We start from the raw sequence: 22,495 nt of genomic DNA, 5'->3' as shown, positions 1-22,495 counted from the left end.
AGATTCTGCAGAAATTCCATTGCTACTGTTTCATTGGACTCCTTCAGGCGACTGAGATAAGTCAGCCACCCTGCTCTTTCCAGGATCTCCCGAGCAGCAGTGGAGACTGTCAACTTTTGTGGTTCGCTTCGAACTGCCCTGCCTCCCATGGTTTCACTGTGGATTCACAATGGAACAACAACTGCTTGTGCTGTTTGAAACACAGAGAGAGTAGTGATCGTCGGATTTGGAAAAAAAACACAGAGTATGCAACAGAAATGAGTTATGAACAGCAACTTGTAAAAAAAAAATAGAAATGTCATGCCGTTAAACAGTGCCATTTCCTGGTATGCTATCTTTCCCGAATAGTGAGCTGACACATAACCCGGGGAATCATGAGGTGAACCTCCCCCCCGCAATGCAATAGGCTGCCCCAGCTGTCAAAGAAAGGAGCGACACCCTGATCTATAACCAAGTCATAAAGGAAAAGCATATGAAAATATGCCATGTTTAGAAAAACAACGGTTTGCTGAAATCGAGGCGTAAAGTTAGATCGCATATTACGTAAGAGGCTGCTGTGATATGATGTGAGGCCAGGGATAGGACGTCTGTCGTACTTGCCAAATCTCAAGTGGTCATTGTCACCTCCTTTGCCATGATTGGTGTAATAAATGTCCATGCGGTATATAAGTCGAGAGATAATGTATGATTAGTGCCTAGGATATAAGAAACAAAAGAGTATTAGTATCCTGCCTATTGGTGTAATTAATGTGACCTCGATACCATTAACAGTGCTCTACGGCCGACAGGTGTCCATAACCTTGGCAAAGTTGTTTATTTCACCCGTGGAACCATGATCCTTTGTGTGCATATTAAGGAATGCGATGTCAAAGTGTAGGTCATTATGCTGGCTTGGTAACTAGGTAGCCATAATGCCATTCACGAGGAGGGGGCGAAAAGTGGGCAGGTCGGCTCGTGATGAGACCTCCTGTTCCAAGGTTTTTTCTTTTACTATACCTTTTGGACCATATCCCTGGTGTGGTGGCCATATTGGGAATGCCACTTCGCTTCCATCCTCATGATCATGGTAGGCTGGCTCTTGATGAGACCCCCTATCCTGCATTTGACATTTTATAATTCATTTGCTTTTTCTTTCTCTTTTTTTGATAAAGCACTATTCCTTATATATCCACAAAGGGTGGTTCAACACTCCTTAAGAGTAGGAATGGTGGAAGAAGTCTTATCATCTCAATAGGAGGATATAAACCCTTTGCTCTTATTTCTGTTCCTGAACAAAATCAGGGCAATATTAGTAAGACAATGATAGCAAAAAGATAAGTACATCCTTCCTTCTGTCCTCTTACCAATACATAGCCTTATAAAGATAGCGATTTATAATTGCCTGATTTCAGTGTGTTGTGATTTGGATTCATTGCATAAGTGCATTGCTTGTCTCTAAAAGACTTTTGAAAGAATAGGGGCAAGAAGCATCCTTACTTGGACCAGCAAGAGGTTAGCTGTGTCACAAAGAGAGAAGAAGTATACTAGATGAATAAAGGAGCATGAGTTCAAAAAGTGCAAATGCCGTTCCTTTTGGAAAAGAAACAACAGAACACAACAATGCCATTCCTTTTGAAAAAGGAACAAAAAAAATCAAAATGTGTTGTTCCTTTTGAAAAGGAACAGCAAGAAATCAAAACGTGTTGTTCCTTTTGAGAAGGAACAGCAGGAAATCAAAACGTGTTGTTCCTTTTGAAAAGGAACAGCAGGAAATCAAAACTTGTTGTTCCTTTTGAAAAGGAACAGCAGGAAATCAAAACGTGTTGTTCCTTTTGAAAAGGAACAGCAGGAAATCAAAACGTGCTGTTCCTTTTGAAAAGGAACAGCAGAAAATCAAAACGTGCTGTTCCTTTTAAAAAGGAACAACAGAAAATCAAAACGTGCTGTTCCTTTTGAAAAGGAACAGCAGAAAATCAAAACGTGCTTTTCCTTTTGAAAAGGAACAGCAAAAAAATCAGCAAGTGTTGTTCCTTTTGAAAAGGAACAACAGAAAATCAACAAGTGTTGTTCCTTTTGAAAAGGAACAACAGAAAATCAATAAGTGTTGTTCATTTTGAAAAGGAACAGAAGATAATCAAAAAGTGTTGTTCCTTTTAAAAAGGAACAATAGAAACATGCAAATGCCATTCGTTTCAGGAATGGCAGAAAAATTGAAATCTATGTATGCACAACAAGTTTGAAAAAAAAGAGATTATGTACAAATTGTGAAAAGAAATGAATTGCTTAATGAATTACAGGTGAGGAAGATTTCTCTTCCTCTCCTAAGATCTCCATATCAGCGTCTCTGCGTAGCTGTTGGCAGAAGGATTCCCGAGTGAGTGGTTTACGATAGAGACGAACCCGGTGGCCATTCACTTTGAAGGTATATCCAGACCTGTCAATGGTAGTTAAAGTGATGGTCCCATTGTCATGTACCTTCTGGATTTCGTATGGTCCTAACCAACGAGTCTGGAGTTCCCCAGGGAAATCCTGAAACCAAGAGTCATATAACAGGGCCCAATCTCCTTCATCAAAGACTTTGTTTTTGATAAGGGCATCATGCCATTTAGCTCGCTGTTGTTGAATCAATGCTGTATTTTGTAGTGCGGAGAGCCTAATTTCGTCCAATTCATTGATCTGTTGTAGTCGATTAATCTGTGCCTCAGTTAAATCTAAGCCGACTTCCTGTGTTGTTTGTAATGTTTGGATTTCAAATTCTATAGGGAAAATGGGTTGTTTTCCAAACACTAATTGATAAGGTGAGTAACCAGTGGTGCTTCTCCATGTTGTTCTATAGGCCCAAAGTGCTTCAGGTAGTCGGGCAGCCCAATCACGCCTATGTGAGGCAATGGTTTTTGTTAGGATCGATTCTATTATCTTATTGCTGCTTTCTACTTGTCCGTTCGCTTGTGGGTGATATGGAGTAGTAATTTTGTGCTGGACATGATAATTATTAAGTGTTGCTGCTAATTTATGGCCAGCAAATTGTGGTCCTCCGTCTGTGATTATTTCCCTTGGAAGGCCATAACGTACAAATAGATGGAAGAGGAACTGTATAACAGAGTCCTCTGTGGCCCTTGGCAATGCTTCTGCTTCAACCCACTTGGTGACATATTCTGTTGCCACCAAGATATATGTTCTCTGATTTGATGAGGGGTTGATGGGTCCAACGAAATCAAGAGCCCATCGCTCAAATGGTTCGATGACTAACTGAGGTTTAAGGGGCATCTCATCAGCTTGACCAGGACGTCCTGCTCGCTGGCAGCTGTCACAGGCTTGGACAAATTTCTTTGCATCTCTGAAAATCGTGGGCCAGTAATATCCTATCTGTAATACTTTGTGTCCCGTTCTACGCTCAGCAAAGTGTCCCCCACATGGTCCGTCGTGACAGGCTTTTAGGATGTCAAAGATTTCATCTTCTCGAACACATCTCCTAATATGCATGTCTGCCCCTGTATGAAACAAATAGCCCCCAATCCAGGAAAATCGAGTACTCTTCTGAACAATCTGTTTTCGCTCATTAGGGGTTAAGTGTTTTGGTAGTTTGCCTACTGCAAGGTAATTGGCAACATCGGCATACCAGGGTGTTCGAACAGCAACAGCAAACAGATGTTCGTCCGGAAATTGATCTTCAACTGCTGTTGCATCAACTGGCTTTGGAATTCTTGAGAGAAAATCGGCTACAGGGTTTTCTTTGCCAGGCCGGTCCTTGATTGTGATATCGAATTCCTGCAATAAAATCAACCATCTAATTATTTTGGCATTTGTGACAGGCTTATTTGCTAAGTATTTTATGGCGGAATGATCCGTATACAAAATAACAGGATAGCCTGTAATATAATGTCTAAATTTATTGACAGCATGTATTACGGCTAGGAATTCCTTTTCAGTAACAGTGTAATTTAATTCAGCAGGGGATAAATTTTTGTTGATATAATAGATAGCATATGGTTTTTTATCTTCTTCCTACCCAAGGACTGCGCCAATGGATGTATCTCAGGCATCAGCTAATATTTGAAATGGCAGGTCCCAGTTTGGTCCTCGCAGGACTGGGGCTGTAGATACAAGCTTCTTTAAATCCTTGAAAGCACGTTCACATTTGTCTGTCCAAAGAAAATCAACATTACCAGTTAGTGCATATAAAGGTGCAGCAATATGTGAATAATGTTCTATAAATTGTCTATAATATCCAGAAAATCCAACAAAGCTGCGTACCTCTGTTTGAGTAGTAGGAGTGGGAATAAGCAAAAGTATTTGGATTTTGGCCGAGTCTACCTGAATGCCGGCTACTGAAATATAGTGTCCTAGAATAAGTCCTTTAGTCATCATCATGTAACATTTTTCGTGACTTAAGCAGAGCCTGGTAGCTATACAGCGTTGTAGGACTTTTTCTAGGGTATTTAGTGCTGGCTCAAAATCATCTCCATAGGGTGTAAAGTCATCCATATAGACTTCAAGTCCATCATTTATTAAATCTGCAAAAATGCTAAGGATAGCCCTTTGGAATGTGGCAGGAGCATTACATAGGCCAAATGGTAGGACTCAGTAGGCAAATGTCCCCCAAGGACAAGTGAAAGTTGTTTTGTCCTGGTCTTCAAGGGCAATCTGAATCTGATTGTATCCACTGAAGCCATCCAGGAAAGAAAAGAATTTTTTCCCCGCCAAAGTATCTAGCACTTGGTCTATGAATGGGAGTGGAAAGTGGTCTTTTTGTGTTGCTTTATTGAGTTCCCTGTAATCCACACAAATTCTCCATTTCCCATTCTTTTTTGGTACGACCACAAGTGGAGAGACCCATTTACTGTCAGAAATAGGATAAATAAAATTAACATCTAACAGTTTCTGAAGTTCCGCTTTAACCACATCTTTTAAATGAGGATTGAGTCTTCTCTGTGGTTGACGGACAGGTCTAGCATCTTTTCTATATAAATGTGGTGTGTACACAAATGTGGGTCGATTCCTTTCATATCAGGGTAATCCCATGCAAATGCCTGTTGATATTTTCTTAATACCTGGATGAGCTTAGTTTCTTGTTCAGATGTGAGGTTGGCATTGATATTTAAAGTTTTTCCCGGTTCAATTTCCACAATTTTACTATTTGCGACAGAAGTAACAGGTATTGTTTGATCATGTGTGTCTTTCAGAGGATCTTCCTCTAATTCATTATCAAATGCTGCTTCTATCATGTGACATTGTGTGCAGGATTCAGCTTTAGTTTGACTGATGAAATTATTAATGGCATCATCTTCTGTTTGATCTTTAAAATCAAGTGCCTCTTGCAACGTCAATGGAGATCTAATGTTGTCAGTAAGGTATGATACAGGATACTTGTTAGTTTTAACTATTGTGAGACTTGGCTGCACTGGAGGATATAGAACCAAATTCTTAATATCGGGTCCTTTAGTTATGGTCATATTTCCTTGCCGGCAACCAATGTAAGCATCGGCGGTGGCAAGCCAAGGCCTTCCTAGGATTATTGGGTGTCCATCAAGTCGGTTTTTTGAATTAATTATCAGGAAATCGGTTGGATATTCCCAGGAGTCTACAGAGACCATGACATCGTGTAGAGTACCTTCCGGTCTAATCACAGATCGGTCAGCTAATTCTAACAAAGTAGAGGTAGGTTCTATAGATGTAATGCCGAGTTTTTGACAGGTGGTGGTTGTTAAAATATTGATTGCAGCTCCTAGATCAACTAAGGCATTAGACAAGGTCTGACCGTAAATTTGAACAGTTACAATTGGATTTCATGGGTCTTCATATTTGATGGGTGTTTCTTTCCCAGATAAGAGATCAGATAAAGTGCCGACTACTTGGACTCTTGGATTAGTTGTTATATTCCTCCTTGGTTTCTTTATGCACAATTCTTTAATAGTTTTTGCATATATAGGAATGTCTTGAATGGCTTGGAGGAACGGGATTTTTATGTACAAATTTTGTAATTCACCCAGAATGTCAAAGTCAAGGTATTGTAAAGGTCGAGGTATGACTAATCGTTCTGGGAATGGGGGAGAGGATGTGGTTGCTTGATTATGAGACTGTTGATTATTTACATCCTCTTGTTGCAATTGATGTTCTTTTACTAACTGATATTCATTATGAAATGTTTTATCTCCCTCATTTTGAATGATACGTCCAGATCGTAATTGAAGATCATTACACTCCCGCAGATCAGGTCCTATTTCTGGTGATTCAATGATTTGAAGAGATTGGACCGGTCTGTTATTTGGATTGGGGTTGGGTTGGGCTGGGAGTTGCGGTCTCAAATTAGACTGGGGATTTTGTTGTAGAGATGGCAGAGTAGGTTGAGGGAGCGGAATAGTTCCTACTGGTTGTTGCATTGGTCTTTGCCAGTTTGTCTGCAAGGATGAAACTTGTGAAGTAGGGGGAGTCCATTGCGGAGGATATGAGCTATTTTGCCAATATGGTGAATTATAAGGGAAATTCGGCCAACTAGATTGATTTGGATGATTCAGCCATGGGTTTGAAGAAGGAAACGGTGGTGGTGACCAATTTGGGAATGGGGGTGGAGGCTGATTTTGCCACATATTATATTGTTGAGTGTTATATTGTGGAGGCTGAAAAGAAGAGGTTGGGTCTGAAAACATACCAGATTGTCTTTGCTGCCACTGGCGGCACTGGTTGATCAAGTACACTGATTCTGGTTCTTCCTTTGCTTCCTTATATACTGCCTTTAATCCAGGAAGTGAGGGGCAGCTTTCCGTAAGATGATCGTTTGTACAGATGGCACATGTTTGGACTGTATCCAGTGGACACTCCTTGTGGCTATGTTTTTTTCTGCATCGAGGGCAGAAGATTGCCAAATTCTGTTCTGCCTCCATCTGCTTCTACTTGGCCTACAAAATATCAAGTTGTGTAGTTAGTGTCCCTAGAATATCAGTTTTAAAATTTTCTAATAAATTTCCAATCTCCACACACGTTACTCCTTCTGTTGCTATCTTATTGTCTCTTGCAAACCGATCATATTCTGTCGGTTTTATTCTTGTGCTGCCTCTCGAACTCCTGATGCATAGATCAATAATGTCAGCAAAATTCTCTTGATAAATATCCCCTTTTCCCATAATGTTTAATGTTTCGATCCACTGTTCTTTCATGCCCCTTATCAATGCAGTTTTTAACACATTATCAAGTAAAGGTAGTGATGCATACAGAGATCTTTGTAAATTATATTGAAAACATTCCACATATTCTTCTAATGTTTCGTTTGGTTTGGCTGTCATTTAAAATATTTCATCTTTCAATTCTCTAGACCTACAATAATCCTGATATTTTTTTAAGAAGGATTCTTTCATCTGATCCCAATTGTTGATGACCCCACCACCTAGTCCCATAAACCATCTTAGAGCAACCCCTTTTAATGTTGAGGGGAATAATTTCAATTTCTGGGGATCGGTGGTGTAATCATATCCCCTACACAACACATCGAATTCGAATAAAAATGCATCCGGATCTTCTGATGTAAGACCGTGAAAGGTTGGGATATGTTGAAGAGGGATAGCTTTCATGGGTGCATTTGCTGCAGAATCCACTATAGGATATTGTAATGTAGAGGTTTGAGTATTTGGCTGATTCTGAGCCATAGGATCAAATATGTGCCAATAACCTTCTGAATTATCTACGAGGGTATTCCTAGGTTGAGAGGGAACGATTTTAGCAGGGATAGTTTTAATGGCACTTCCTTTATCTGGGATAAGAGGAATAGAGGAATACCTGATGTTTGAGGAGATTGAATTCCTTCAACAATGATTTTCGCAACACTCCCCTTATCTGGGTTGTTTAATGGATGATCTATTCCAATGGGAGCTTTTGGTCCTTCTGTTTCCCCTATTTCTCCTTCTCCTTCACAAAAGTTACTGAGATTCCCTTCCTGCAATAGTTCTGGAGTAGAATTTTCAATTTCCTGAAAGTCCTGCTCTTCAGTTTGACTATGCACCTCAGCAAAGGCTACAGATGGTGATCCTGTGGCCTAAAGGGAACTAGTAGGCTGCTTAGAAATGATTTTCCTGAAACCTATTGATGGCTGAGATTCTGTTTTCTTATAGATTTCATCTATGAAAGTTGTTCGGCCAAGTGTCACCGGCCCCTTAGCTTTTTCAGGTTTGGATGGAAGCTTGATATTCTTTTCTGGTTTTTTCTGCTTAGTCATGCACTCAAATAAACTGCTAAATTCTATTCAATCAAAGCAAAAGCAAATCTGTTAGGAAAGCAGACAATGGAGCAGGGCTTTTACATGCTCTGTACGCAGGTTCTTACCTTTCGTTTTTAAAATCCAACTCTTTCCTAGCAGGTTCGTACACCACTCTGAAGAAACAAATGGCTACACCCTTACCCTGGAAACGGTGCCAAAATGTAGAGCTATAAAAAGGGTCTCTTTCACCTCTAATTACCTCACATTAATATGTCAATCTGGGAACATTTGGTTATTTCAAAGAGTGACTCAATCCGAGGCTATTTGTCAGAGTAATGCAAGTAGTACAGCGTCCTACAAAATACAAGAGTAAACTGATGCTTGTCTATAACTAAGTTCCTTCAAATGACTAAAACACACATTCTCAAAATATCAGTCAAGGGTCTAACAGAAGTAGTCCATCCCTTTGGAAACTGATGGAAAAGGAAACTAGAGCATGGATCACGGGTCTGGGAGCAAGGCAGTAAATGCAGAGGCTCACTACAGCCACAGATCGTCTCTCACACCAAATGCGAGTAAATGAAACGGCAGATAGAAATGGAACGGCAAATAGGATATTAAATAGTAAAACTAGAAAGGAACAGCAATGCTTAAAATGGAACAGTAATTCTGAAATGGAACAGCAATCACTATAACTAAACCTCACGAGTAACAGTCAAACTTTATCCTATCAACTCAAAAGCTCTTATCGTAATCAAGACTCCAATCTTTCATTTTCCAAGCAAATCACACAATCCACTAAAGGAACAACAATAACTCTCAATTATGGAACAACATGGGAGAGTCATACACACATAACATTCTAAGAAGGTAATCTGAATTTAATCCCAATCATCAACAGGGATTATAACTGTGTTTTCAAATGAAACAGCATGAATTCTGAATCATAAAGAACACACCTTCCAGTTAATTACCTTAACACACATACTTAGCATAGAAGCTTCATAACACAAGGATAACACTGTTCAGTTGAATCTAATAAGATTTCATCCACTCTGAAAGTATTGATAACATAATGCAGAGTCAATGGAAAGAATGTTAATGAACAAATCTTAGCAGAGCATGTGATGTAACTTATAGTGCATATTAGATTACAAACTAGTGACAATAAGCGAACCACGCAGAAATCAAATCGTAGTGATACAGAAGCAAGTGTCCTCCCGGGCCGGGCCCTTAGCCTCAAGGGTACACCGCTTTAAGCTAATCCAGACGTGAAGATGAGATAATCACCAAGTTTATATTAATGCATAAAACAAAAAATACAATGAACCAAGTTCAACGAGACTCGATGATCAAAGTTAAGTCTTTAACAAAAAGTTACATAAAAGATTCTCCCCAGACTAATAGTGTCGTCCCTTTATATAAGGATAATGACGGAGATGTCTAAGTGATAAGATAAATAAAGCAGCGATCCCTCAGGATCGAAGATCCTGAGGGATTCGCAAAACTGTTAATCCCTAATCACTTCTTTCTCTTCCGCCGAGCTAGTGCCTTTTCCTCCTTTTCCGGACCGGTTTGCTTCAGCTTACTTTGCCTCGTTTGCACTTGATCCTTCGTCAAAGGGACAAAAGTTACCCTGTTCTTATCTTCTTCTTTGGAACAACAACTCCTTGTTTCTACCCTTTCCTGCACAGGAAAATGACAATTATCAGCGGATAAGTCTTTGCATACTAATTCCACGTATTCTACCACAATTCACTATTGTTTTCCTCATTCATGACGTAAAGGTTCATAAGTCCTACTGAAAAGCCACTAAAATGATCATTAAAAACATACCTTTTTAGTACTCCACACTCACTTACAATAATTTTTGGGTTTCCATATGGCTTTTGAATTGTTTCCATAAATGAAATAGCAATTGTACTAGATTTAAAAGGATGAGATAATGCACAAAAGTGTGTATACTTGGTAATTATATCAACTTCCACCATTATGACACTCTTTCCTTTGGACTTGGGTAAACCTATGATAAAATCCATTGAGACCTCCTCCCAATGCTGACTTGGAATGGCTAAGGGTTGTAACAGACCCGGGGTCTTAGTTATCTCAAATTTATTTTGTTGGGAAACCAAACATTTTTCCACAAAACCTTAAATATCAGATTTAATGCTATCCAAAAAAAATCCTTCTTAACCCTATGGTAAGTTTCTGAAAATCCTAGGTGCCCTCCTATGAGGGAGGTGTGTAATTCCAAAAGAATATTTTATTTGAGTTGTGAATTCTTAGATAGATATAAGCGATCTTTGTACCATAATGAATCATTTTTCCAGATAAATGTGTAATATGTACTAGGATCTTGCTACAAATTTGGAATCATTGTCCACACCTCTTCGTCATTCTTCCATTCATCCCTTGCTTCAGTTATCCAATCGGGTTGGATAATATAAATGGCATAGAGAAATGTTTCCACATCCTCATCCTTTCTTGAGAGTGCTTGTGCAACAACATTTTTCTTCCCATTTTTGTAGATCATAACCCAACATCTTTGTGACCCATTTTTGTTGCTCATCTAAAGATAATTTACTCCAAAAAGTAATTAAGGCTATAATGATCTTTTTTTACCTTGAAGTGTCTTCCCATTAGGTAAGGTCGTCATTGCTTTAGTGCATGTAGTATTGTCAACATTTCCTTCTCATAAATAGGTTTTTGTAAATACTTTCCCTTGATTGGATGACTTTCAAAAGAATTGGGTCTTCCTTCCTCGATTAAAACAACACCAATTCCATTTCTTGAGGGATCACATTCCACAATAAAGGTTTTTGGGAAGTCTGGTGTAGCTAAGACCAGTTCTTGGCACATTTCCAATTTAAGATGCTAAATGGCCTTAGTTTCTTATGGAGTCCAAGAAAATGGATCTTTCTTTGGTAATATTGTTAGAGGCGTTGTTATTCTCCCATAATCCTTAACACTTATGACCTTTAGTGTATTTTCTATCATTATTGTAACTTCCTCATTTTGATCTTTAGAATGTGGTTGGTATTCAACTCAAAGTTAGTCTATAAAATAATGTTTAACATTCCTTTTATTCTCATCATGAGTTTCATGGAATACCTTGTTGCCATTAAGAAGCATTTCTTGTAGAAACTTTATCAAACCTTCCATGTTTGTTTTTATACCATTCATGTCACCTTTTATTTTTGTTCTTAAAACATTCATGTCACCTTTTATTTCTAATTTTAAACAATCCACATCCCCTTTTATTTCTATTTTTAAACCATCCATGTCCTCTTTTAGTTCACCTTTGGTTGCTCTTTGTGAGAGCGAAATTTGGTGCACATGGTCCCGTAATTTTGATATATCATGTTGCAATTCTTCCTCTTCATGCATCATAATAAAGGTTTCTCAGGGATTAATGGGTGTATAGTTATTTTGTTTGGGAGAAACTTTAGAACCAATTACTGATATCTGTGCTTCAATATGCCCTTGGAATCACATCAAACTGTTTTTTCAAACAAAAGTTATGGATTTTTTTTTTTAAATACACACCATTTTCTTGCTTTTAAGATATCGATATTCAAATGATTGTATCTTTGTAATTTTATCTCTCCAATGTCTTAAATTTTGGTCCTATGGTAGAAATATGAGTATTCTTTCCAATGCCACAAGTCAGACCAAGATTAGATCCTCAAGTAAAAGTTATTCCCAACCTCCCACGATGACTTTGTTATGGACTGGTTCAGTAGAGCGAACGTTTACAACTACCACATGTCACTATTTCAACCTTTGGTCCTTAAAATGATAAAAATAAGTTATAGTATGTGCAGTATCATTTAATTTTTACAAAATTTAAATCTGATGCCCGTAGAGAAATTTATGACGATTTTCCCTAGGTCACTGATTTGAGACTAAATTCTAGAGCATGGAACACACCTAACTACTTCTGACCATATCTCATAAAATATAGTGAACCAAGATCTGAAATGTTTACTAGACGTTCAATAGGATATCGATTGTGTGTGATTAAAATTTCATCTTCTGAAGCCTCATAGAAAAAACGTTATAGTGAGAATTCCATGTTGACCCGTTTGAAGCAGCGAAACCCTAGAATCCAAAGATTTGATATCAAAGGTTATGCAACCAGATCACAGAATAGAATAAAAGATAGATCAATGACTTGAAAATTAGCTTCTTTAAGAGGGAAACCTCATTTAAATCACATAAATGAGCAATTCTTGGATGATACAAATGACAAGACCTACTTGGTATATATAGGAGTCTAAGGGCTCACAATATAATCAGAGCCTACATAACAATAATAATCATGGAAAATTTAGGGGCTAATATTCGTAGGTGGGCTAATTTTCCATAACTTTTACAAAAAAAAAGGATTCGTTAATTTCCATTTTTTATAAAAATGATTCGACCAAATTTTACAATATAAAATTATTTTACCTCAAAAATCGCCAATATTATATACAGAGTACATATAAAATCATTATAAATTTTAATAATTTTACAAATACATCAATAAAAATTTTATAGTTTTCATATTAGGGACTAGTGAGATTTTCCAATGTTTTTAAACTTCAAGATGATTTTCCATCCTTAAAATTTTCCCTCATAATAATGTAAGGGCGCAAAAATAACAATAGTGGGCTTCTATGCGGCACAATAATAACAATATGGGGGCTACATGTGAACAACAATAGCAATAAGGGGGATACACTAACAATAAGGAGGCTACACTAGAATTATAACGACCTAACAATTTATTTATCCAACCAAGAAACACAAGCAATAAAGCAGGCACAACATGTGGCTTGTATGTAGGAGGTATGCAGTTCAGTCTTTAACATATAGGCCAAAATTTTTGTTTTACATGATTATTGGTGCATTTTTTTGTACATTTTGTAAAAACCCTTAAGTGACATTTTATAGAACCCGTAAAGGGTCATTTTGTATAATGCACATTGTAGTTCTACTTTTTTTCACACAATTAATTTTTATATGGTTTTATATGGCCTTTTGGATTGATTTTGAAGCCAAATGGAATCGTGTAAGAGGGGAAATGATAAGATATTAGTGGTGATATTTCTAGGGGTTATAAATAGTGATGGAGATGCATTTTTAATACTGTAAATATATATTTCATGTTTTGGGATTTATGAATATGTTTTAGTATTTTTATGTATGATCAAATCATGATCAAGGAAAGGTGTCATGGTACCATATTGGTGAACAAGTTGTCGAGATGAGTAGAGCAGTTTGTGACAACAACAACATGATCAGTTTTGGAAGACCTATATTGTTTGAGGAACATGTGGATCTAGTTCGAAATATTCTGAAAAGTGGTCCACTCCAAGTTGAAGAAGGAGGTGGGTACCTCCACCAAGGTGGCTACCTCAATCAGGTTGAATCCTACAACAAGTTGAATCTTGCACATTTTCAAGGTTGTTGCCTCAATTAGGTTCTATCCTATTGCAAGTGGGTGCTTACACATTTTTGATGTCGGTGCATCAATCCAATTGTAGCCTATTACAAATGTGTGCTTACACCTTTTAGTGGGTCAATGCCTCTAGTATGTCAGTTCTTGGAAATCTTTATAAATTAATTGAAGAAGAAGACAAAAAAAATTGTGGTTTTCTCTTGTAATGGTTTCCACGTTAAATATTTTGTTCACTTGTATTGATGTGATGATGCTTTCTTGATGCATAGTTTCATTGTTTTAATATTTCTAATACACTGCTATATAGTTCATTATTGGTGAAATGTTTTGAAGTATGAAATTTCCACTACACTTATTCAAGCCCCCCTACTTACAATGTGATCTTTAGTCTAACAAAAGGAACTTCCTTTTCACATTTCAAACTACTCTAAAATAATCAAGTTTTAGAGTATTGGGTTTCTTCAGGAAAACCCATCTTCACCTACTCCAAATTCACCATATTCTCAAATTCCAACATTGTCTTTGAGTTAGTCACATGAAAAATATGTCTTTTTTAAATTCACCTTTGTGAGACTTATGGAAAAAATACTTATCATTTACACAGATCTTCTAGTCACAAGACTCCTACAAGAACAAAGATTCATATTGGATGTATCAATTATTGCCAATGGTCATCAACAACCAAGAAGCTATATCTGTCATACCATACAATTCATTCTCGAGTACTGACACATATTGCAATGGATATATTTTCATATTCTCACCTTATATTTGACAAGATGGGAACTTATAGTCATCTATTATTTTCAAATTCATATTATGTGATATTGAGCCACAACTAGAACTAGAGCCTACAACCAAATCCTACAACTAGGGTCAAAGTCAGAGTTGTGGGAAAATATAGACTCATGTTCCATGCCCATGGGTTGATTTGTGGTCATCCCAAAACCAACATTTTTTGCAGTTCTCCTTAAAATACGGCTCGGTAGAATACTTACTGCTTCTACTAGACAATATTTTTTGGTCATATTTAAACCATTATCATAGAGCACTTACATTTAACAAAAGACATCAACTTCTAGCCACATTTAGAATTTTTGCAAGAACTACTATGATCCAAGTTCTAAAATTGGTAGTTAGCCTTAAACCACCACTATTAAAGACTTTGACTTCTATTACATTTTTTGTTTGTGGTTTTCCTTGAAGCACCACCAAAATATTCCTTTGGCTTCTACTACTCGATTTAGTTTGTGGTTTTCCATAAACCACCACCAACATAAAACTTTGGGTTTTTCTACCCCATTTAAGTTTTGGTCTTCCTTAAACCACTAGATTTAGATATCACATCCAACAATTGGTTATTTTTCACATCCATATTTCACCTCGTTTCTTCGAATTACATACACCATTTGAATTAAAGGCAGGATGTTGGAAACAAAATTCTCAGGGACAATGTAAACTTGGAATATTCACTTTGTGGAAGGAGGGAAGGCAAAAGTGAAGTTGTGGATTCATAAGAATTCTAAGAGATATATTGGAATATAAAACCAAGGGACATAATTTGATGTATAATTATGTATCATATGAATGAGAAATGCATCTCACGCTTGTCTATATTTTCATGTGTGTTTCTAAAAAATAAATATGTAAATAAATTTTATATAATCACACAATATGAATTATAAAATAACAATTCTCCCTTTCCTTTCTATGATATTGTAGCCCCGCTTTCCTTATCAAATAAGCGGGTCCTTATTTAGCCTTTTTTTTCAAGCATTTTTATTACAAATTTGGAAAAATAATTCTACCAAAAAATTCCTCGCACTCCCATCATTCCAATGAACCATTTCTTTCTCAACTTGGCCACCAAACACTCAACATATGAGCACTCAACAATGGTTGATCTCCCATTTGTGTAATTCTTGATTTCTGATCTACAAACTTATTGTTATATCCCACATGCATTGTGTGAAGGCATTGCAATGTTTATATTATTTTTCATCCAAATATAATATATGTGTGAGGTCATAGAAGCTAAAACATTGAAGCCACTCTAGCCATCATTAGCCAATTGATATGAAAGGAAAATTAGGTCAAACCCTATCAAATAAAAAGAAAAAGTAAAATGAATAAAAGAAAAAAGTGTAAAGGAGTAAAGATAAAATAAATTGAAGGACAAAAAAAAGATAAAAAAAGGAAAGAAGATAAAAGAAAAAAGAGTCAAAAATAAGTTGGTTAAATTAAAGAGTAATTAGTGAAACGGGATGAGGATTTCAAACATTGACCTTAGAAGATGAATATTGTGGATGAGACTTTTAAAATCCTCAATCCATATTAATCCTCCTTATTTTTGTTTTTTCATGTATATGTAGCTTTACTTCTCCTTAAACTATTCTCTTCCATTGCATATTTACTTATTAATTTGACTTCTAATTCTTTATATATTTTTCTAATTCTTTTAACTCAAATATTGTTCCCTCTTTCACTTAATTACTCTTTAATTTAACCCCATTTTTGGACTCTTTTTCTTTTATTGTATTTCCTTTTAGTTTTTATACTTCATTATTTTCCTTCAATTTATTTTATCTTCTTATTTTTCCACGTAATGATAAAATTTGTATTAATTTTCCTTTCATCTCAATGACTATCATCAATAAACTTGAATTCTATATTATTATATTACATTTTATTATGATTTATTTTAATGGTCACCTAAAATTTTATCCTTATATGTAACCAAAAGCACTCGAATCACTGATAATATAGTTTAATTGCCCCTAACGATAGTGTAGTGCCCACTCAAAATGTTGGACATTTCAAAACCTACAAATAGTTTAATTCTAAAAATATTCAATAACAAATTTGGAAAAGCCAAAATCTAGAATTCGGGAAATTAGAAAAAGAAAAAATTGTGAGAATTTTGGATGTCTAAATCTTGAATGAGTCAGAAGAAATGAGATCAAGGTTACAAGTTCACAATTAGCAATGAAAAAGGTAATAAATATTAAAAAATAAATCCAAATAAAAAAATAAATTTGAAATGAAAATTTAATAAAAAAGGGAAAAAAAGGAAAATCCAAAATATCTAAAAATTAGAAAATGCTAATAATGTGAAGACTCGATATCCAAAAATATGGAAAATTAACACAAGTAAATTTGGAACTAGAAACCCAAATGTGAATGCTAAGTAAACTAGACATATCAACCCAAAATGGAGATCATATGAATATGGGTAAGACCAATGGCATACAATGAATGGGAGATGTAATTTCAAGGTTCCACCAATGGAGGTCATGGTTCCAAATATGGCATCCAAATAATTAGTCAAAATGAAAATAATGCAAAATTTCCTGATGTATAGATTCCATATGGGTATAGTCAACATCAAATATTATACAATCTAGATCTAGATCAGTGAGTTCTTATAAAAGTTAAATGAAAGACCAAAGGGTCTAGATCCAAACATTGAGTTAGAAATAACTAGACTATATGGGAAAGAATCCATATTATGAAATTGAACTAGATGTCAAGAAATTTGGTGTTTTCTTTTGGTTTGATATGGCGTTTGAAGATCATTGTAGGAATTGAAATTTAGGGTTTTTGAAAAATGATTAAATTGTGCTAAGAAATTTACATAAGATCGTGCTTTAAGCTGCATTCCTTACAAGTGCACCAACTCCTCATGGAATCAATAAATATTCAAAGAATAAAATCAAATAGAATAAAAAAATGATCAAATCTTAAATTCAGTGGGCCAATTAGTATCATCAATAATCCTAATAGCCTCAATGGAATGCTTTTGACATCTAGATGAGAATTAATGATGTATTATAGAAGTCACCCTAGGATGCTCATACGTTACTTTAGGAAGGTTTAACAACATTATGACACTATAATATCACCCTTCAAGTACCTTTTCTCTAGCATACCATGTCTTGACAAGTTCATTTCAAATATGCATCGTTTCCTAAAAATGCAAGATAAAGCATGGAGTCATCATAAAAAAATAAAAGATAATATTAGAAAAGATATGAAATCAAGGCACTCAATAATTATGATTAATTAATGAAAAAGGTTCAAAGGAATATAACAAGGTTGAAGTCAAAAGATATATAAGTAATTAGGAACAAAGAGCTAGGCATGAAATCTGCCTAAATCAATATGTATAAGGTATAAGTGGTATCATAAAAGCTAAAGAAATAATGAAGATCAAACCCATAACCATCAAGGTAGATAGGAGGATAATAAATATCCAATACTTAAACCCCTAGTTATTCAAAGAATAGACAATATGCTCATATTCGTAGTTTATTAGTTATTGAAAAAAAATTGTAAAGGGTTCATTTTCCTTTTTCTTAGCCAAGAAAAATAAAATGGTTGGTTTTTATGGCCATAACAATTGGAGGCACATTTAAAGAACCGATTATTTTAGTTAACAAAAACTTATAGGGCATATACTTCAGATTTGAATGTTAATAATAAGCTTTATCAGTTGCATACAATTTTTGGAACACTGTATAAAATAAAAAATTAGTGACTAGGTGACTAAAAAACTTAGTCATTGTAGCTTTTACAAGTGAAATACTACAAAATATGAGCAATATTAATTGACCCAACTAAAAATGACTAACATAAACAACTAATTCAATACCAAGTTAAAATATACAACTAGATAATAAGTAATACAAATAAAAATGACTAACGTGAATGATAAATTTAGTCTAGAAACAAAAATAAAACTACCAAAAAAATACTACAATAATACAAATTAGTCGTTTATGCTACTCATTGTAATTATGAATGGAAACTTCAAGATGATGGATGAAGATCCATGTGAACGTAATCTAGTCAATAATATTTTCCTAAAAACAAACTTGAGAGTGTGCTTTAGCTTGTAAAATAACCACATATAAAAACTTCAAAAGAAAACTTAAAAGTGTCCCTATATTTGTAACATAAACACATACCAAAACCTTCTATAGTGATAAATTTAATCTTTATCTCTAAAAACATCTTACACCCACCTCAAAGTACTAGGAAAACTCTATTATTTGTACAAATATAATTCATAAACTCTGGTCACCATATAAATTCACCCCGAAAATCCCACATAACCATAAACAAAAGACAAAATTAAGTTTATATAATACTATAACCTCTTGGTGCCATGAATTCACTCATAAAATCTTCCCGATGTTTAATGGAGTCTTATTTTTCCCGCATTCACTCAAAACATCACATACACATTCAAATTTTTTTGATATGCAATAATAAATGATAACTTTATTTTTACACTGAAGTGTTTATTAGGGAGAGTGCTCACATTGACCACGATCATCTTTCGATATATGTAGCTCAAGAAATGAACATATCGATATTTACTAGGTCAACAAAAGTCGTAGTAGGCGCAAGTGGCCTAACTAGGGTTTGAGTCGGTTGATAACTTGACAACAGAGCCAAGGGAACCTCAGACTAACCGTGGGTTAAGGTCCAGTGAAATTTGAAGAAGTCGCAGGTCGGCGAAACCAAGACGCGTGAAGAAATATCAATGGGAAGAAAGAAGGGGTTGTTTCTCTGATGTTTTTGTTTTCTCAAACACAGGTTTGAATTGGGATTCCAATAGAACATTGGCCCAAGATGGTAGGAGAAATGATGGGGGTTCCAGATTTGGATATGGATTTTGTTGGAGGAGGAGGAGGAGAGGGGGATGTCATGGTGGTTTTGGAACCGTGCATGGAATTGGTGAACGAGATAGCAGGTGTTGGGGAATGCAAGAACCCTTCTAAAGAAAGAAGGCACCAATCTGGTGAGAAGGATCGAATTATTGGTACCCATGTTTGAAGAATCAAGGAAATGAAGGATCCCTTGCCTAAGGATAATACCTTGAATGCCTTGCAATATTGGCGCTCGGATCTTAAGAATGTTGTGGAGATACTCACGTTTAGCCATGAGGGAAGCAAGTTATTCATGGTATTATCACTCCTCTACCTTTAATTTTTGTTAATATTGAAATCCATCTTTAGAACTTCAAATTAAACGTACTTGGATTTCAGCAAGAGAATTAAACATGTGGTAATGAATCCTTAAAATGCCACCTTCTATTTTAAACACTTCACATTAAGGTTCTCTTGGTTATCATCAGCTTTCATCTAAGAAACTATGATTATATTGTAGCTCTCTTGTGGCTCTCAGCACTTTATGGTGGTTCAGAATGATGAATTACCAATCTCCAAAGGACAAAATGAACAAACATAGCATACATGACAAGTCTTGATTCTGAGCCCATTTGTAATATTCTGGAGAAAGGCACCATGTACCATCACACCATCCACCTGGGCCTTTGCGCTACCCTCACCTAGGCTTCCAATATTGTTGATATCAAGGATTTCCCATGTATTTACAAGATTTTTCAATGAAATTATAGATTCTAATCTGTGATCCCATGACTTGGTCTGCAAGTGATGTTTTCAGTACAAATGTTAAATGAATTGCTTACAATGGAAATGCAATCATCCCCTGCATCATAATTTAAACAATCTTCAGAGCACCAAAGGCAAATTATTGAGTCATGGGAAGCAGCTATTGAGACCTATATCCAACCACTGAGACAAAGTTCTCTTGAAATTTTTGAGGTCCAATTGTAGAAAAAAGCCTACTAGTCAAGTAAGTGGTCCTGCTCCAATGGAATTAGAAGGCCCAAATATTTAAATATCAACACACATAATGAATTTTGAAGCTTATGCAGAGCTAAGGAAAGAGAAATGGTCGGTCTTGTGGAGATACCTATTCTAACAATGCTATTCCTAATCACCACATCTTGGAAGTGTTGACATGAATGTCATTTGTATTAGGACTATAAACATGTGCAAGAACCTTGAGATGGTCTGCTTCTACCCCAACTCCTTTTCTGATTTTTTATGCATTTGTTGACTATTATGTACAATCAGTTTCATCATTCTTAGATTGTTGCATAATTTGAATTTGATTGCCTGAAAGAATCAAATTTTACATAGTCTAAGTCCATTAAGACTCCCACACAACATTGTAATTTTAGAAGCATGTTGCATCACAATTGGTTTTATTTTATTACAAATTTAGAAGGCATCAAACTTGTTTTTCTCTCATGGTTTGAGCTTTGAAAGGAAAAATGGGTATAGGATGTACATACAGTTGGAACTGATCAACATGGCTACAACAGAGAAGAAAAAACTTTGTCATGAAGTTATATGTTCAATGCAAACTAACTTAGCTTTTTCTTACTTTTTACTGCCACAGATTAAGATAGAAATGAGAGGGGCAAAAGGAAGGCCAAAAGTAGGGATTAATGCAGTAGAGATTTAATAAAGATGAGAGTTGCTTCCTTTACATTTGTTTTCTTGATTTTTCAATATTTTTCCCACCATTTCTCTCCACCACCATAAAATGTCCCTTCACTCTCTACTGTTAGGTCATCTACTTTTTTAAAATGAAATCACTTCCTTCTATTTAATCCATCCCAAACCTTGGGATCTACAAACACAATGGTTGTTCTAGACACCCATAGAAATCAAATTGCATGGGAAAACAATATGAATTGGACACATATCAAACTTGAAATCCCGTCTAAGAACTCTATACAAGAAAAGAGTGTACCTGCATAGTCAAGGTGGATTTGCGGGGACCATAGAATTTGATGGGCATCACAAGATACCATGTTCCATGGCATATAAGGAAAACTATAGGAGCTGATGAACGAACCTTTCTCCATGCATTCTCAAATTCCTCAAATGCACCACTCATCATAATTCAATAGTATTTTGAAACAAAGTACTCTAGAACAAATCCAACCATGATGCCCGAAGACAAATATTTTACTACAGATCAAATTTATGAGGCCATTGACTATTTATGCTGAAAATGTTATGGGCACCCAATCATTCATTTCAAAATAAAAAGTGTCTTAATTATTGAACTAGTGTTCCAAATCCTTGGTTTGAGCTAATGGAGTACAAGTTTCTATTTCAGTTGATAATGGCCAGAGTCATCCTTGATTATTTCTATGCACACATATTGAAAATGGGTCGCCCTCAATGTGGGTTTTCTTGCATTGACCACATAAAATTGGCAACGACAATAGAAATGCACTTAACAAAGTATACTTCTCCATTCCCATTCATTTATAACACGCAATTTCCATGACAAAAGAATCAAGAGCAGGAGACACTGTGGAGCTCCAGGTTCTGTATTCCTTTAATGGCATCAAGTAATTATCAAGAATAAGAAACTTTGGAGTCATAGGGCTTCTATAACCTATATAGAATTACATAATAATCATGGCATGTTAAGATGAAATAACTCTTGGAGAAAGCAAAGTATGGGATGTATGGAACCATATCCCATAAGAAAATCTCTACAGGCATAAAGTTATGATCAAGAACAATGACATGAATAAAGTTATGACCAGGAACAATGAGTGGGAGTATAGGATGAAAATATCGATGGGAATAAAGTTACGAAATTCAATGAGATATAGAATGAAATATTTAAAATGGGAGATGAATATAGAGAAAAAATGGAAGAAGTAACTAATTCACTCAAAGAAGTGGTTATTTTTTTAAAAAGTCAAGGTGTCACATAAAAAAAAGGACAAGAATAAGATCTAAAGAAATATACTTACCAAGAGTTGATTTCCCCCATTATTTATGTAGGAGCAAAATTGTAAATGTGTAGAGTCTGGACATCTCAATTTATTCCAAAGCAAGGCTATATGATTGGATTTTCTTATTAACCATTGTTAATTTAACATTTATCAGTTCAAGTTATAATGTTTTAAACTTTTATGTAGTTTTTTAGAGAGCATAATTTCTAACTTGAGTGGTAGGCACTAAGCTACCCTGCAACAC

General features: G+C 35.6%; 1 pseudogene; it reads right to left on the bottom strand.

Moving 5' to 3' along the window:
• LOC149207213 (exopolygalacturonase-like) overlaps positions 1–21,765 on the bottom strand; it is a 48,487-nt pseudogene extending 26,722 nt beyond the window's left edge.
• Between the last annotated feature and the right edge of the window lie 730 nt (positions 21,766–22,495).

Source organism: Pinus tabuliformis, chromosome 1_2 (assembly GCF_031772625.1).
Source record: "Pinus tabuliformis cultivar Carrire ecotype Pingquan chromosome 1_2, CPIR1, whole genome shotgun sequence".
In the NCBI taxonomy this organism is placed as follows: domain Eukaryota; kingdom Viridiplantae; phylum Streptophyta; class Pinopsida; order Pinales; family Pinaceae; genus Pinus; species Pinus tabuliformis.
Note: the sequence above shows the minus strand (reverse complement) of the source record. Positions and strands in the feature narration are given on the sequence as shown.